We start from the raw sequence: 19,074 nt of genomic DNA, 5'->3' as shown, positions 1-19,074 counted from the left end.
CTCAAAAGCCATACATTATTCCCCCAATCTCTTCCATTGAGCAAGATCATTATCTATGCATGGATGCTCCAGCATGAAAGACATCTCCCAGGAAGTACAACTTTCCCATTTATTTATTATATTTTTTTAAAACAAAAGGGCTAAAAGAAAGGTGTGTGGGAGAAGGAAATAAGGATCAGTGTTTAAAACACAGCTAATGACATGCTAATGTGCACAAATGAATATTGAAAGAACTCAAACATTGCTTTGAAATTAATTATAGCACTCCCTTTGTCCTGCAGAAATGGGAGATTAAAACCTGTACAGCGATGTTTACTATGTTTAATTTTCAATTGTTTCTTTGATGTAACAGATAGAAAGGTTTGCACCTGCAAAGTAAAAAGGCTGTGAACAGATTGCAAACATTCTGCAAACACTTCATCAAGAATTTGAGTTGTCAGCCTCCCCAAGCACAAGGGAGCCTTGATGATATCTTTGTGTGCCTTTGACTCCTTTTGATTAATAAATGCAAACAAATTTTGCTCGGTAACCTCTGCTTGCAATCTATGCATGACAATTAGGGACAACCTCTGGTGAGGGGATGCGCTGGAGTCTGTTCCCCCTTCCTCGGCTACACAATAAATAGTTGATGTTTAATGCTTTTTGACAATTAGAGAATGAAATCTTTTGTAGTTGTGCAGTCCTGGCTACTCTTCATTCTTCTGTGCTCAGCACAGAAAGATCAGCGTTTGCTGTAGTGTTACAGTGCTTTGGGTGGATGAGCTAATTTTTTTGTCTCCTTTTCTTTCCCTAATGCTGCTTCATCCTGTTATTGAAACTTGGAGCGCAAATGCTGCTTTTTTCACTGAACAACGTTGTGGGTCTCATCAATGTGATGGATTTCTGCAAGAACTGTTAGGAACTCACGTAAAACCCAAGTAAAGTATTCAAAAATATTACTAAAACTGTCTTAATATGGGAGGGAAAGGACCCGACACCCTGGGCAAGCAGCAGGACCCGTGTGGATTTCCTGTTGAACAAGGGCTGCGGTCCAGTTCGCACAGCCCTTCTTTCTGTGTGTTGTAGTTGTGATGGTTCTTGCTCATGGCAGGAGCTGCTCAGATGAGACGGGTGCTTTTAGAAATGCGTGGACTGAGTTGCTTTATAGGTGGGAACAGATGCACTGACAGGATCCGTAACCTGCTGGGATAAACTGAAGATGTGGGTAGTTCCTTGAAGGAATTCAGGAAATGTCAGGATGCGGTAAGCTGACCAAACCTCCTCCAAAATAGACTTTGCAAGGGAAAATAAAAGCAATACCAATTTTTTTTTTTAGGGGTGAGAAGAAAGACTGAGAAATGAAGGCTATACAGGGGGTGTTGGGTAGAAATAGTCAAAGTACGACCCCAAAAATCAGTGCCTATGTCTTGGTTTTCAAGAAGGGTGATGGTGTGGGACAGAGGTGAATGGCTCCGGGAATGGAGCTGGAAGAATTTACTTGGTGTCCGGTAGAAGTAATGTTCAAGTTGCTCAGTGTGCTCGGATTGGGAAGGGTGAGACATTCGTGTAATTGGAGAGCAGCACACACAGCACCCGCACTTGAGACAGGTGGACAAGGGGATGGACAATGTTCCCAACAGCCAAAACCCGGCTGTCTGATCGCCGCAGGGTGTAGGACTTCAGATGCTATGTAGAGAAAAACAGCAATCAAAAACTTTAATTAAATTAATTAAATAAAGAGGATATACATGGAAAATAGATTAACATGCCATTTTTTTGTCCAATGCTTCCACGTGCCACACTAACCTGATACCTTTCTCTGATAACTGATTTTCTTGACAAAGAAAAGGCGATAGGTCTGATCTTTATGGACTTCAGCGAAGCATTTGGTACAGCGCACATGGGAAATTATCAGCTAAAATGGAAACAGTGGAGATTAGTGGAAAACCTGAAAGGTTCATAAGGAACAAGCAAGAGGGGGAAAAGAAAACAGATTGTATTAGCAGGGAAGGCGTGACATCAGGAGGATACCCGGAGCATTCCCCAAGGACTGGTGTTGGCTCTATCTTGTGTAATATTTCCAGTAATGGCTTTGGGGAGGAGGACCATGCAGATAGCACAAAAGTAAAAGCATCACTGGTACAAGAACTTGCTTTGTTGTGTACAAGGAACCTGGGAAAAGTTTAAGTGCGTGCCCTCAGGGACAAACAGTAAGGATTTCTGTGATGAGCCAAGGCTCACAGGTTGGGGACACGCAGTTGAAAGAGCAACCTGGACGTACTCAGCAATCCCAGAGGGTTTTGTGCCGCAGTGTGATGCCGTGAAGGTGTTTCGAGTGGTGCAGGTGAGGAATTCCTGTCTGCAGCATCTGTCATCTGCTGGACATCACTCGGCACAAGCACCCGTGAGGTTTCGGGAGAGGATACAAGATCATTTAGGGCAGGAAAATATATGTTGAGGTAGAATATGATCATTCACTGGTAAATGCCAAGGGAACAAACACAAGTGAGGGAAAAAAGAGCTAATGGACAGTGGTGACACCAAAATAAATGGATATAAAGTGACCATCAATACCTTTTGTGATCACAGTTGGATTCCCAGCCTTCAGAGACCCAGCGTGCCTTTCAGCAGGAGAAACAAGAGGGGGGAATAGCGCTGTTTCCAAGACATTGCGTTATCATGTTATTTGGTGTTAAGCAGAGACTTAGCAGGCTCATCCCATCCCAGTGTCCCTTTTGCTCTTGGAATGGAGGACTCTGACCCCACCACTTGCTGTCGGTGCCACGGGAGCGTGTTGGGAATGAGTGGGAACGTTCCCCTGGGTCCCTGGGACACCGGTCTGAGGTAGCTGATTACGGGACTGGTCATTCAAGCCTAAAACCACAGAGGAGACAGCGAGACTAATTACATTAGGATGGCAGAGGGCATATACACCTTCCAGTTCTTCTCCTCAACCCTTGTACAAATGTGGTCTGCCCTCAAAACCTCAGGGGTTTCTTTTTTTTCCCCTTTTCTTTTTCTTAATGAACACATAAGTTAGGAGGAGTGGTGCCTGTAACATTTGCCAGACATCGTATGGAAGCAGTAACGCATGCCGAGAGCCTTATATATCTCGCAGATGTTTAAAATAATCCCACCTCTAATAACTCAAAATGTTTCTCTACCTTCCAGGTGAAAATAGCTCTGTTCCCTACTTCTCAATATGTGTCAGGGGATCATTAGTTCTCCCAAATTCCACAAATTTGTAATGATGAGTCAATGGGAATTCAGGCCTCTAAAAGCAGTTGTTTGCTAGGCAGAACAAAAAATTTAGCTAGGAAAGGTCTTCCCAAGAATGAGAGGTGATGAGGTGGAAGAGGGGTCGTACCTGAGAACAGTTGGTCAGCGTCAACCTTGCAGGAACAGATCCTGAGTCCCTAAGTCACTGCTCACCACTTCGTCACCTCAAAACAATGCCAGTATCTCGGTTTACTTCTTCCTCTTCTTTTTTCCCAGTAAATCCAGAGAAGACAAATCAGAACATCTACAACAAGCATGAAATGTTGATATATTAAATGAAACATTCCCTTCTCGTTTGCTTAGTTGCCCATCTCTTACTGACATCCTCGGGCTCCATCGCTAACCCCGGTGTCCTGGCACATCCCAGGGCTCTGGTTCCCCACAGCCCTCGCAGGATGATGAGGGAAGAGATGCTGGTCCCTGCGTACCAATAGTTATGGAGAAAGAGATGGAGCCCAGAAATGTTCCTGGGGCCGTGTGCTCAGGACAGGGTTTGTTTTCATGCAGTTCCTGTGTACAGCCCTTTATGGCCAACTCTTAATAATACCCAGTTTAGTAGCGTTGGGGCAGATATATTTATTCTCTGTGTTATTTAATACCCAGATAACTACTGCTGGGGCATTTAATGAGTTCTTTAAAAAAAAACATCCACTGTGAGCCACACATTCTCGCATACCTCCGGCCTTATTTCATACACTTAATGGACTCCAGCCTATGCTCTGGCAGTTAAAAATCTTCCATTACTATCACTCCAGCATTTTTACTGCTTTTTTTTATTTGCTCAATCATTTCACAGTCCAGTTGTTCGGTTTTGGGCAGGTGGGCTATAAAATATTTCTGTAACAAGTTCAATCTCTGCAACATCTCTGGCCTCCATCTCTAATGACTTTGCACCGTCGCTGGTTTCTCCCAAATCACAGCTTTCAAGAACTAACAAATCTTCTTTGCAGACAAACACACATCCCAAACACACACACCTCTTTCCCAGCAGCTCCCAAATGGCAATAGTGTTTAATACATTTGGTCCCCGTTGGAAAGATTTCATTTTAAATTACCTGAATGTGAATAAATGGAAACTTGCAGTGGCTGAGCACCAGTTGACCCCGCTGCCCACCCGTGCCTTTGGGCTCCTCTCAGGGCTGTTGTTCCACAACCCAATTTTCCTTCGCTCTTGGGGGTTTGTGTGTGTGTGGTTTTGCCCTTCAGTTTGTTTCATGGAAGATTTGCCCAAGCAAGAGCTGGAAAAGCCTGGCTGAAGCCCCGTGAAGGGTCTGCTCGGGAGAACCAAACCCCCATGTGATGACTGCAAGGCTCATGATGTGGTTTAGTGCTAGATTTAGTTTATGGTTGGACTCGATGATCTTGAGGGTCTCTTCCAACCAAAATGATTCTGTGATTCTATGAAACTTAAATGATTCTATGATTCTAAGCTGCAGGAGGAGCGAGGAGCCCTGTGTGAGCCCATGGCCCCGTGTCCCCACCGTGGGGAGATGAGTTATGGGTGGTCTGTCCATTCAGGTGCCCTGGAGCTTCCAGGCGTTCCTCAGGGACAGCAAATCCTCTCTCTGGTGCCAAAAGCTCCCTGTGCATGTGCCCGAGGCCGCGCTGCAGGAGTGACATCCAGGTCCGAGACATGGAATGTCATGCCCAGGCCAAGCCCCGTCATTCCTGAGTCAGCCCTAGGCCATTGAGCTCAATACCGGATTCAGGCACTTTCTGGAGGTCCTTGTTCACTCTGCAGGCTCTGAGCCTTTTAATAGACACAGATTCCCATGTGAAATAAGAAACAAGATGTAATAAATGATACGTTAGGGATCTGTGGTGGAGCTGGGCTCTGGTTACTCTCCCCATGCCCGTGATGGGAAGCAGGAGGTTCAGCATCCGCAGGCACTGCTGTGCGCTCGCTCCTGCCCTGCGGCACCATTCATACACTCACGAGAAGGGAAATTTCAGCATCTTTCCCAAAAACGCTGCAGTTCCGCTCCCGGTGAGGAGGGGAGATGGAGAGGCTAACTCTCCATCTACATCTACAGCCCATAGAAAATGCAACCGAGGAAAGTTCCTTCATTCCTTGTCTTGCATTTAGATAGCTGCACGTTCCCATGAGCCGGACCGCGCATCACCAGCCTGTGGAGCTGGCGGCTCCTCTTGGGTTGACTCATTGATTTACTCTGTGTTGTAACTCTATGGAGTGGTTACAACGTGTGGAGGGTTTACACCACGCCTGGCTCACCTGGCTGGCTCCCTTTCTCCCCTCCCTGCCCATCGTCCCTGTCAAAATCGCTTTCTAGTCCTTTCCCCCAGGTAGACATCATCTCCAGCTTGTGATGCATTTGTAGCTCTCCAGAAAGTAATACCTATAGAAGTCAGCACTTCAGTGATTTATGTAATTAAAATATGATGGATCAAGTCATTAAAATTCACCAGCGCCGGTACACGTGTTCACAAGTACACAACTTGTCTCCAACTATGCCTGCCCCATCATCCCGAGATGACCTTGTTTTATTGCTTAAGCTTTTACTCTAGATCAGAAAATTATGAATAGCAGAACCAACTGAAGAGTGGAATTAAAACCAAGAGTGCCTGGTATATTTTTCTGCTTGTATTTACTTTGTCACTTCAAAATGACAGCCTTGAAATTCCTGCATGATCTTCAGCGTGTTCTAAAAATGACAGCTACTATAATTCAAATTTACTGCTGTATTTTTTTTACTAGTAATGAAGTTGTAAATGCAGCATTTCTTTCATTACCTATTCATTAAAGATATGACATGAAAACAGAGTTACCATGGAAATGGCTCTGTGAATTCTGAGTACATAATAAGAATTTCATTGTTTACACTACAGCAGAGATAACTGATGGGTGTTGTTGTTGCTGGTAAAGTCTTATTTAGCCTCGGGAATGCTTGTAAGGGGAAAAAGGTTATGCAATTGGTCTTCCACTAAGTGCCTGCATACAAGCGGAGCTCTGTAAAATCATCAGTGTGCAAGAGTTTCAATGATGAAAAGGACTGGATGTGTTCTGAGCCGCAAATCTTTGAGCATCATTTGGAGCTGAATATTTAAACATTCAAAACAGACACAGCCCGGTTTGTATGTTACTAAGAGTCTCATTGCAGATCTAATGCGTACACATCTTGTGTAAATAAATGAGCATAGGGAAAATTTAGGAGTTTTTATACTTAAACCGAAAACAATAGGCTTTCGGAGCATGAACGCTTCAGATTTAATAAATAACAATGTCAGCAGCCTTGCAAGAAAGGTAAAGGTGCCAGAAGCCTTATTTTTGTACCAGGACTCGCAATTTCAAATCAAATAATGACAATCAGAGCAGTGTCCTCTAACTGTATAACAAGGACTGCACTGCTGTACTGCGTCTATGGACAGGGTCTGGTTTTAGAGGTGATGGTACGGGGATGCTCATAAACATCCGGATGCCACGGTGACCTTTGACAGCTGAACTTGGGGTGACGGTCAGCACCACTTTTCTAGTACAAAGGTTTTAATCCAGTTCTGAACAGATCTACAAAACCTATCGAAAAGGTTTGAGCCCTGTTAAGAATCAATGAATCAGGATTATCGTTTATGCTGCATACCCCTGAATGCCTGCTTCTTATTTGACAACCAGTTCATCTAAGGAGTGAAGCATAAAGAGAAGCATTATAGATACTGTAGTGTAAAACAGAGTGCTAATGATATCCCCTTTGTGCCTTTAATAAACATTTAGCTGTTGCTTGTTTTAAACAATGAAATACATACATCTGCACAAAGATGAGGAGTCTGAATGTGACCAGGCATGTCCCGAGTCCCCCGATGTCTGTGACAAGATCCTATTAATAATAACGGCACCAAATTGGGATTTTGATTTACATCAGTGCTCTCCAGTTCTAGAGTCGTTTGCACGAGGCAGCGCTAATCGCTCCTAATTGCAGTTGATTGGCAGAATAACATTAATGACGTCCCTAAAGCAGCTTGCGCGTTCTTCTCCCCAGGCCCTTTGCGGGACCCCTTCCCCAGATGTTCCAGCTGTGGGGGTGGTGGGAAGGGACCGTTCCCGGGACGAGCCCAACAGTGACAGGTACGGCCCGAAAAGCCAGGTTGTGCCATTGCCAGCCCGGTGCCGGGAGCTCGTGCTGCCTCTTCGTTTAGTAGAATTTGGTAAGATTGGGGAAAAATCAACCATGCAGGCGTCAGACATAATAACTGAAAACAATAAGGCTGGAAAGAGCATGGGAGAGGTCACCTGCATGCAAATAGCAGCAAATACTTTCTCCCATGAGCTACTCCACCATAGTGCAGTTATAACCATATTAAATCAGTCTTTAGCAATAATTTGATACTTCCAGTATTCTGAGAGACAACCACAGACCACAATTATTGCATAGTATGAATAATAACTTTGTAGAAAAGAGTGTTATTCCTCAACATACCTGAAGCTACTGTAGGAGGAGAGATTGAGGCAGTGGGAGGACTGGATGCTACTGCCACACATGGAAAAATAACTTACAGTTTGCCTTGGAGATCATGTTTCATTGCCTTGAGTGGGAAATGCTCGTTAATTTAAGATTTCCTCCATCTCCTGGTAAGAATTATCTTCCACCTTCGGCTATTAGAGGGGATCCTGCTGTCCACACACTCATCTTGGTGCAGATAATACTGAGCTTTGGCTTAGGCTCACCTCAGTCAAGCTCCCCAGCAGCTGATGGGCGGCAGCAGCATGTGGCACGGGAGGGAGAGGAGTTTGCACATCTTGCTCTTGATTACCAAACAAAATAGAACTCACTTTACCGGAGCGGTTCAGATTAATGATCTCCGTAGTATTTTAGCGTTGCAGAGCATCTGCACCATATGCGAGCCCACCAGTGTTTGGTGGGGTGAATCACTGCTGTGGCAGAGCGAAGAAAAAGTGTTTAAATCATCGCTTCTTTTGGAACTGGTTTTGTTTTTGGTAAGATTTCATTAGATATAAAGAGAATAGCTAAAGGAAAGCTGTTCGGATAATGAGCACAGCGACCATCATACACAGTAGCTTACTTTTTGGAGCTAAATTGTTTGCTTTAGTCTATTTTTTTTTAATAATTATTTTTTATTTTGCAGTGTTGTAAACTATTTTTAGTGCTTTTATTTATAGGCTCAAATTTTTCTGATTAGATAAAAGAGCTTGAAGACAAACACTTTCTTCAGCTGCCTCCTGAATGGATCGAAGTGCCATAAATCCAAGGCTGTAGGAGCCGTGTCTTGGTCTGAACAGTTCAGCAGGCTCCTCACATGGAGTTTTCCTCTGCCTGGCACTGCATGGAGAGGACGAACAGGGATTCCACCCACCCTAAAAGCCCCGGAGGGTCTGGGGGTCCCAGCTGCCACGGGTGTCCCATTGCTGACCATATTCCATGACTTCTCTATGGGATCCACGGTGCTCTCTGGGACCCCTACATGCTCCTCTTCACTGAAAACCCACCACAGGACGTATAGATGTATATAAATATCAGAGGTATTTCATGTTTTACTGTATTTTACAGTTTGGGTTCTCTGGGCTCGTTTTCTACACAGCAGAGGCAATTTGCACGTGATATCTTTGCTACTGGACTGCGAACATTTATGCTACATGAAGCTACTTTTAATTGGAGTGCAGGCTGCCATGGGAGCACTGGGTCTCAAGCTTAGGTAGTTAGTGTATCTTATTTTGCAACTTGCAATGGCCAAGTTATAGGGCACGAGCGGCTTTATTTTTAATGCAAATTACAGCTTATTTCCAACTGTTGAATCGCAGGTACCGGGAGCCTTGCTTGCTCTTAAAACTGTTATTAGTAATTCGAAGAAATCGATTATCTGAAGAGCAGGCGGATGTTTGCAGGCAGGGGATAAACACCATTGTCTGCTGTCAGGGTGCTTTGTTGTTTCAAAACATTTATTAAAAGTGCTAGAAACCACGCTGGCTAAAAGTGGAGTTTGCAATTTTCTGAGTGCTTTATGTCTCTTTCAGAAAAATTCATGATAATAACAGTGACTGGGCTGGCACTATTTGTGTGAAACAACAGACTCTCTGGAGATACGAGGAGGGTAACGAAATAAATGTACAGTGTCCTGATAGAAACAAAAGTATTGATCTGATGAATATTGCGGGCTAAAGACTATATGTTATTAGGGTGTAATGAAATCTTGTTATTTGGCTTCCAAGCTATAGCACTGCTGCTGATCACTGCAACACTGAATTATTCAGAAATCACATCTTTGGTTGTTTCAGAAGATGCGTTCAGCCTCCTTGTTTCTTTTTATTCTTCTCTCCCATCCAAATGTTGGGGTTTTATCTCTAAATATTCCATGGATGCTTGCACTAAAGCCTTTCCCTCCCGCTTTTGCCCTGTTTGACAGCAGCTGAGGTTGTGGTTCATCAATACGGTAAATCTGGCACTAAGACTCTTGGTATTGGATCCAAAATGCCACAGGCAAGTGATGCAAAGTGCTGATTCAATACAAACTGACTCTCATCGTTCAAATTTATTTGAAAATTTGTTGATAGATTATAGCATCGTTCTTTCTGCTGAATCAGGTGTTGTCCGCGCTCCCACCGCTGCGGTAAAGTTGGCATAAAACCAGCGTGAACCTTCTCTTGTCTGCTTTGGCTCCTTCGACAGGAACCCGATGGTGTGCCCGCTCCGACCGCAGGTCAGACGGGTGTGCTGGGAAGCCCAGGGCTGCTCAGGCTGGGTCTTACCGGCAGCCTGAAATTAAACCTGTTCCATCCCACAGAAAGAACGGGGTGGAGGTACTTGAGGTGCCATATCCAGTGTCAGAGACGACTTATCTGTGGAGCAGCCGTTCTTGTGCAGCCCATGGGATGTAGGCGGTATCACATAGGCCGTAAGTTAAAGTATTTTGGTGATGGGCCCCCCTTTTTCCCCAACCGTGCTGCAGTGGAATTGCTGACCCCAGCGGGTATTTCCCAGCCCCACGGTGCCTCAGGTGATGCTCTCACCTTTGCTGCTCGTGGACAGCCCATCACAGTAGGGTGCACCTCCCCGGTATTGCAAGACAGCACCAGCTCCACCGGCTCCCTCCCTCGTTGGGTTTATATTTAGCTCTATCCATATCTATCCTCAATTTCATGTTTTGGACGTAGATGAAAGACAGCCTGAAAGTTTCAGAGGGAATCAGCCTATCCTTTGCTGCACATGGTGTCTTCCTACCCTTCCAGCCTTGCTTTATTAGAACAAGTGTCCTTCGCTGCTATTTCACTCAAAATCAATCTCCGCAGCACTGATTGCTCTGTCAGATCCCCTCTGTAGGCAAGCTTGCCAACACTTTTATTGTACTGCCCGCAGGCAAAGTGGTCCCACAAAGAGCCCTCTAGACTGAGCTCAAGGTCGCAGGCCCTAATAGCTTCCTTAGGATGGCTGCGTGCTCTGTCAAAAATTCACTTTCAACCTGATCTTCCTGTGGAATTAAAGCCCACTCAGCTTTAGCACGAGTGAAAAGATCTTCAAAAGAGACTGTCGCTCACAAAGGATTTACCTGCAGGTTTCTCTGGAGCTCTGTTACTTCCCTACAGGGAGCAGCTTCTGGGATCAGGAGGAGCATTCTGAAGTCAGGCAGTTATCCTAATCTCCTGAAAATGAGCAAACAAATTCAGTTGTTAAGTGTTATCAGCTCAACATACACATAAACATTTCTTCTACTGGGTCGTCTGCTCAATCCCTCCTATCCCTGCAGGCAGCGATGAATCCTCTGCTTTTCACTTTTCAGCTTATCTGCTGCTGGTTTCAGTTCATCTACAAATAGGTGATTGTGATTGCTAATTACATCAAGCCTTGGGTGCTTCGTTTAGGAGCGATGTGCAGGCTGCTGTCCCTGTTCGCCCTGTAGCAGAGACCAGCAGCTTGTGCGCAGAAGATGAGCTGGGAACAGAACCCTGTTTGTTCTTGAGGACCTGGAAAGACACTTGTGCAAAAACTATGGTGTGTCTGAGATACCAGAATGGTCGGTCCATCTGTCCACCTAAGATGCAGGTGTCAGTGCAGCTGTTGGGATGTGACTCGTCCCAGGCGGTGGTTTGGGTGGGCGGTGTTGGTCTGCGGACACACAGCCTGGCTGCCGCCTCCAGCCCAGCCTCACCTGAACATGGATGCATGTGGATCCACGCACACATCCTACAAGACAGCCTTTATATGATGATAAATTAATGCTATACTCCTTGTTCCTAGCATTGGAATGTCTTGCCATCAATTCATCCACTCCTAGACAATCATAGAATCATTTTGCTTGGAAAAGACCTTTAGGAAATGAGATTCTTAGGGACATGGTTTAGTGCTAGAGTTAGGTTAGGTTGTGGTTGGACTCGATGATCCTGAGGGTCTCTTCCAACCGAAATGATTCTATGATTCTATGATTCTAAGATCAAGTCCAATTCTTAACTCAGCACCACTACCCCATGTCCTGAGAACCTCATCTCTGTCTGTCCAACCCTCCAGGGATGGTGGCTCCAGCACTGCCCAGGGCAGCCTGTTCCAATGCCCCACAGCCCTTTGGGGAAGAAATTGTTCCCCACATCCAACCTCAACCTCCCCTGGTGCAACTTGAGGCCGTTTCCTCTGCTCCTGGCGCTTGTTCCTGGGGAGAAGAGACCAACCCCCACCTCATGTGCATCAAAAGATCAAGACCTGGTGCAGGTTTCTCAGTAAACGACGTGAGGATGAAGCGAAGTACAGAGGTTGAACTTTTTGTGTGGTCCCTTATAGTGCCCGCGTAGCACCACAGAGAGCAGGTCTGCTCAAGCAGAGCCCTCTCACGGATCCAGCGGGTTCAGGACGACCGCGCTCAGTGCGTCCATGTCCATGGCCATTGGTGACACATTGGGACGCTCCCCTGTTGCAGCTCCTTGCTTCTCGGCCTCACCTAATTTGGTGTAATTTATTTCTTTGTCTTAGGTGCCTTTGTTCAGTCCCACTTTTGGTTCTCTCTCAATACACATGACAATAGCTTGTCAATCTGGTTTATCATGCATCTTTGTCATTACTTTCTATGTGTGCAGCTGTCAGATCGAGGAAAATAGCTCACATATTTCTCTGGAGGCCTTTAAGATATTATTATTATTTTTTATGCATATAGCATTATCTTCTTGTTGTTTAGGGTCATTTTAAGATACAGTGCACTTCAACTTCATGTTCTGCACATTACACGCTTTTGTGTGTGACCTTTTCACAGTAATAAAGAGGGGTTTCAAGAACACATCCACTTCTGCTGGATATTGTTCACCTTGAGCCATGCTCTTCCTGTTTATGACATGATAATTTTCATAGCAACCACTTTTCATACAACATAATGCAAATTAATGTGGTACTGCATCATCCCCATACCACTCTCGCAAAGTTAAGTAGTTGCTATAATGGAAATACTGCAATAAGAAGGTGTGAGGGAGAGACAATAGAAGAGAAGAGGCTGCCAGGATTTGATGGGTGAGAGTTATTGGATGTTGAGGTAGAACAATGACTGATGTAAGACGGCAGCGTGGAAACACACAGTGAACAGGGCCTTTGAATATTGCATTTTTCTGGTTTGGTAACCCAAGGTACAGGAAACACTATATTAGTTTAAAGTAATTAGCAAATAATTTCATATTAGATTTTTGTCAAAATGAGATCAAACAGAAACAAATAGTTCAGATTAACCAAATGTTTTGGTGAAGAGAGGGGGAAGAGGTTATATATTTTCCAAATTTAACACAAATGAAGTTTCGAGTCCCTTCCCACTGTGCCAGAGGTGGTGCCGTTCTCTTAGGAATTATTCTTTTAAAGAAAATATGAACTCGCTGAGGCCAAGGAAGATGCATTGAAGTATTGAATGTACAGTGTAGACTTACATGGCAACCAAGATTTCCTTCCAGACAGGAGGAGGAAAGGAATCCATGTTAATATTGCTACTGGGTGTACTTACAGACACAAAAGCCCATGAGACGGCTCCTATAACCTCCCATTACCTTTTGATCTGACTCCTGTAGAATCGCTACAGGGTTTTAATACCCACGGTGAGAATTCTCTGAGAGAAAACGTAGGAGCTGCAAACCCTGAAGCAAATCACATCAGACACCCGATAGACCCACAGGTAAAGACTCTACCTTAAAAGAAGGCTGCAAAGTTCGCACAAGAATACAGGTAGTGTCACCCCTCAATTCTGGGGTTGTCTTTAGTTATGTGTTCAAGTGCTGTTTTCTCCAAAGAACTCGCCTAGTGCACAGAACTCACAGAACTTATTGCAAAGGCAAGTTCTATCTTGGTTTTCATTCCGTTGGTGACTTCCCTGCCTTATTTTGTGTTTAACATCCTGACTTTGCTCACAATATACCCTAAATATAGGACTAATCATTTAGTATAGTCACGATGGTAGTTTCTGTGTGCTTTGGATGCACCAGTGAACTCATCTTCCCAACACCACATTTAGATCAGATATTAGAAAAAATTGTTCACAGAAGGGATTGTCGGGCATTGGAACAGGCTGCCCAGGGCAGTGCTGGAGTCACCATCCTGGAGGGTTGGGCAGACGGACATGAGGTTCTCAGGGACATGGGGCAGTGCCAGAGTTGGGTTATGGTTGGACTCGATGATCCTGAGGGTCTTTTCCAGTTGAAATGATTCTATGATATGAGCAAGATCACACTCTGTCCTTCATGTCCAATCACTTCTGGGATCTGTGCCCTTAGAATGAGCTGTGGGTTCGTTTCTTGCAGAGGGTGGTGAAGAAGAGCAAAAAAAGCTGTTGAGCCTTGTGTTACATGCCGGGTAAACACAGTCACTGAGAGCGGGGCCATTTCACATCGACTTTACAGTTATTGTTGCAGCTGGGTTGTTTTGCTGTGTGGAGACGAATTTACTCTTTGAAACCACAGATGTTTGGAAATGGCATTGCTGGAAAAATTTAGCTTTTCATGTTCCCTCTAAATTAGGAGAAGTGACTAATTACCATGTTTTATAACGTGGTGGAATACCCTTAATATTTCTTCTGGAGTTGCCTAAGTTGGGAAATCTCTGGAGGCTTCAATCTTTCTCCATCAAAGACAGAGAGAACCTGTGGTCCTGTAGGCTCCTTAGCTGAGGTACCTCAATAAAGTCTTGTATTATATTATACCTGCAGTCTGTGGTCCCCAGCCTGAGGACGGCTCCAAATAACACAAAAGTGACTTTTCCCCAGCACGTTACTGCACGTCAGCTCGCCTGGGGTCACCACCTCTGGGGTCGCTCTCCGTCTATGTCCCGAGAAAGGCAGCGAGTTGCCGTAGGTTGGTGTAAAACCAGAGAGGGCTCAGTTAACTCCAATTACGGTGTGTTTTCTGTGCGCTCCGAGCGTGCACACAGAGCAGCTGATGGATGGTAACTTACTCACCTGATGTAATTTGTGGTTTGTGTGCTGGAGCCCTTGTAGTCTGCAGTAATGAGGTTTTAAAAAGACAGATGCTTCCTCAGCTCCAAGGTCTCTTGGAAATGTTGTGTATTTCTGATGTCTCTTTTTGCAGCAGAGCCCATATTTTCCAGTGAGTTATTATCGCCGCTCTCCAGGTCTCAGATACACTTGACTGTCTCTGGCCTGTGTATTGCAGTTACCCTTTTATTTGTGAATGACTCATCTCATGCGTTTTGGGGGAGAAATCGATTTCTTAAGAATCTGAGCATTAGAATGCTTTTATATGTGCTGGGTTTTGCATGATTAGTTGATACATAAAGTGTACTACTGTTAGGAGGTAAATAGCTGTTGGCTGTACTCACAGCATGATGGGCTTGAGCACCTTCACCTTTGTCATGTGTGGCTTGTTCTCTGGACCGCTGTGGCACCAACCATCAGCCTTGGGTTTGCATGTTGCACAAACCTCTCAATACTCGGGGTTTAGAAAACACACGTCTTTTGGGTTTGGAAGTCCAAGGCTGGAGCCACCTCAGCTCCCTTCCTCCTCAAAGGAGCCAGTGTAATTCCATGTGGAAATACATGAGATACCACGTTCCTGACTTGAATCCTGGCAGCAATATGCACCCACCGGGCTAATGTCTGCGGGATGACCCCTTGGTGGCACATCCAGGTCAATTTGCCATTATTAGCTCCATCAGAAATGTTTTGAGATAGCACACACAGTCCTCCTTTGCCCAGGGGACAGCCCTTCTGCAGACCATTCACCAGCGGGGCGGATGGAACGTGATGGCCTCACTCTTCATCAGTGACGATGATGAAGATGATGGCCTAACTCTGCAGAATCGCCCAACTCTGATGGAGAGAGCAAGGCTCTGCAGGTCTCTTCAGTGCACAAAGCTCTGGAGTCCTGGGGCAGGGAGGGTGAGTGGTTCCTATAGCTCTTGTTGCCCGTCAAGAAATGGAAGCAGGTTGTGTCTGACCCTGCTGTTCTGCGGTGGTTGGGTTACCGCTGCTCCCACGGGTCCTTGGGAGCAATCCCACCCTCTAAACATGCTGTGCAAGGCATCAGAGGACACAGAAAGACTCTTCAAGGAGGACAGAGACATCCAGTTGCCTCTTCTTCATCCCTTGATCGAAACAAGGGGCATCAAAGCTGTGTTAAGTGTCCTCCTTCGGCACGCACGCACAGGACCCATCACAGCCTGAAAGGGAGAGGCATCCAACCCCCCATATTTAGAAGCAGTGTATCTTGCTGGAACATGTAGATACAGTGGATGGTCCTCTGTGGTTTATTTTTCTCTCTTTTTTTTAACTCAACCTTCTGCAGTACAACCTGGCTGTTTAATTGACTGAACACAGCACTTGGGATGTTTCATTCGAAAAACCTGGGTGGGTGTTTTTGCAAATTATTTACGCTTCAGAGTGGAAAAATAGCAACATTACTATAGTATTAGATTAAATTTCCCCAGGTTAATGGGCTCGGTGTCAGGAGTGAATAATCACAAGTGCGTTGCCAATGGAGAGACCAGAAAGGCACGTTCCTTTCACAATATATTCTACTGCATGAATATATTAAAATATTTTTCTCAGTATAAGAAGAACGGAAATAGCCTTTTGTTTTCCTCTTTTCATAGCAAATGCTCCTGTCATTTGCAGCACAATTAATTCCTTGTATCTGTACCAGTCAGTTTTTATCCTTCCTTCAAGACCCAGCAGCCACTGGAAAAGTCTTTCCTATGGCTAAACTTTGCTGGGTATATTTAACTAGTAAATTATTAGTCTTCTGAACTAGAAGAACTAATACTCATTCATGTTCGAAAAATGGTTTGTTTTACTTACTGCATGAGTTAGGTCTGCAATAGTAGCAAAGCCAAAGGACATTTAATTAAGTTATATTTGCTTTTTTTCATTATCTTTTAGCTTTAGATTATAAATCACCAATCAACAAGCACTTAATTTCCTCATATAACATTAAAAGTAATTGCTTCTTAAATTTGTTTCAGTAATCCAAATATTTGCACAGAGTGCAGCACGAAGAAGTTGTTTCATTGATGCGAGTTCTCCCTTCCCTTGCCCCTGCTGAAGGAAAACGGGGTTTGCTCATTTGGGGTCCAGCCATTTGTGACACAGAAGTCTCTGAACACTGGTGTTGATATTGCTATTAAATATTGATGTCGTGCAGAATTTCTGGTCATTGATTTCCTTGGCACTTGAATTACAGTAAATTTCTCTCTGAAGTCCAGCCTGGCACGCAGAATCTTGTGGGTGGGTCCATGACCCTGTGCAGGGCCATCAAACATCTGTTAGCTATGGGTATTTCTGCTTGCTTGCCGAAATCCAAGCCCAGATGTGGAGACGTCCTTAGATCCTTGTCTGTTAGATACCGTGTGCTTGGGCTTGAGGTTCCATTTAGCTACATGGAGCAGAGAAATCCTTCCTTGATAGCTGACCGTGGCACTGTACCATCTGTATAAAGAACCAGCTGCTTGAGACGTTCCTTATCCTTCTAAACATACATACACATGTAGAGTAACTACAATGTGCATATGTATTGGGTCATGCATGATTATGATTATTCGTTACCAGACATTGCTGTTTTTTCCCAAGTGGAGGATTATTTTACACAGAATCACAGGGTGGTTGGGGTTGAAGGGACCTCTGGAGATCATCCAGTCCAACCCAGCTGCTCACACAGGGTCACCAGAGCAGATCACACAGGGTTGGTCCAGGCGGGTTTGAATGTCTCAGAGAAGGAGACTCCACAGCCTCTCTGGGCAGCCCGGGCCAGGCTCTGGCACCTCAAAGTGAAGAAGTTTCTCCTCATGTTCAGATGGAACCTCCTGTGTTTCAGTCTGTGCTCGTTGCCCCTCACCCTGTCACTGGGCACCACTGAACAGACTCTGGTCCATCCTCTGACACCCACCCTGGAGACACTGATCGGCATTGATGAGATCCCTTCTCAGCTTCTCCAGCTGAACAGCCCCAGCTCTCTCAGTCTCTGCTCATAAGAAAGATGCTCCAGACCCCTCAGCATCTTTGTTGCTCTCTGCCAGACTCTCTCCAATAATTCCTTATTCTTCTTAAACTGGGGAGCCCAGAACTGGACCCAGAACTCAAGATACTGCCTCCCCAGGGCAGAGTAGAGGGGGAGGAACAACCTCCCTCAACCCGCTGGTCACACTTTTCCTAATGCACCCCAGGTCCCATTGGCCTCTTGGCCACAGGGCACATTGTAGACTCATGGTCACCCTGTTGTCCACCAGAACTCCCAGGTCCTTCTCTGCAGAGCTGCTTTGCAGCAGCTCAACCCCAACCTGTTCTGGTGCCAGGGTTGTTCCTCCCCAGGTGCAGGACCCTACACTTGCCCTGTTGAACTTCACCAGGTTCATCTCTGCCCGGTGCAGCCTCTGCGGTGTCAGCCCTTCCTCCCAGTTTGGGATCATCAGCAAACTTGTGGAAAGCAGCTGAACTCCAGCATCAGCTGCTCTGCAGTTCTCCCAGGCACAAGAAGAGGGGGAACATCCTAAAAAGCAGCTGTAGAGCCAGAAGCACATCTCAGAGCACATCTCCTGCAGACTTCGTGCATCCCTGATCTGTGTTTTTCAATGGGATGTGCCCAACATAGGGGATTTTCTCTGGCTGGATTTCCAAGGGTTCCCACAGGTATCCTTGGGCAACCGTAAATCGGGCAAAAGCGCCAGGGGAGCGAACAGCGATCTGGACAAAGTAACAGGGAAGGGAGGAGGAAGAGGAGGAGGTGAAGGAGGAGCTGCCGTGGCCGTAATTCCCTTGTGTCTGAAAAAGGTTTTGAGAGGGAAGTGTTTTATTTCTTTAATGGAGATGTGGGTGGCAGGGAGGGGTCAGAAAAAGAGGCCTGAGGGTTAGAAACAACCATTACATTGGAAGAAGATCTCCACTGGAGTGCAATGAAATAATCAAGATTTATTTAGAAAATATTGCTATTAAATAAACATTACAGAAACTTTCAAATATCAAGCTTATTTATAGCTTTAGGCGTGAAAACCCACATTAGTATGTTGAATTATATGAGTTCACTGCTGCCTGCTAGCTGACAGCACGTCAAATTATTTGCAAATATTTTCTGGAACAGTAACCTTGAAGGATGCCAGCACCATTCAGGGTAACCTTATCACGAGCCCGGAGCCGAGCGGCGAGATGAGGGCTGAGGATACAGAGATTTTAGCAGCAAACGACCTCTGACTCGTTGCCTAAAACCAGAGTGCACGTGGTACCTCCCTCGGCGGAGAAAGATGCTTTTTTGGCTCTGCCGTTTGCGCTGATTCTGTGCAGGGGTTTTGGAAGATGGTGTGAGTGATGCCGAGATGAGAAACTGCTCTGGGCAGGAATTGGAGAGTACATTAGTCACATTTAAGTGGGTTTATCTCCTCCAGCCTGCAATACCAA

The sequence above is a fragment of the Patagioenas fasciata genome, chromosome 8 (genome assembly GCF_037038585.1).
Source record: "Patagioenas fasciata isolate bPatFas1 chromosome 8, bPatFas1.hap1, whole genome shotgun sequence".
In the NCBI taxonomy this organism is placed as follows: Eukaryota; Metazoa; Chordata; class Aves; order Columbiformes; family Columbidae; genus Patagioenas; species Patagioenas fasciata.
Note: the sequence above shows the minus strand (reverse complement) of the source record.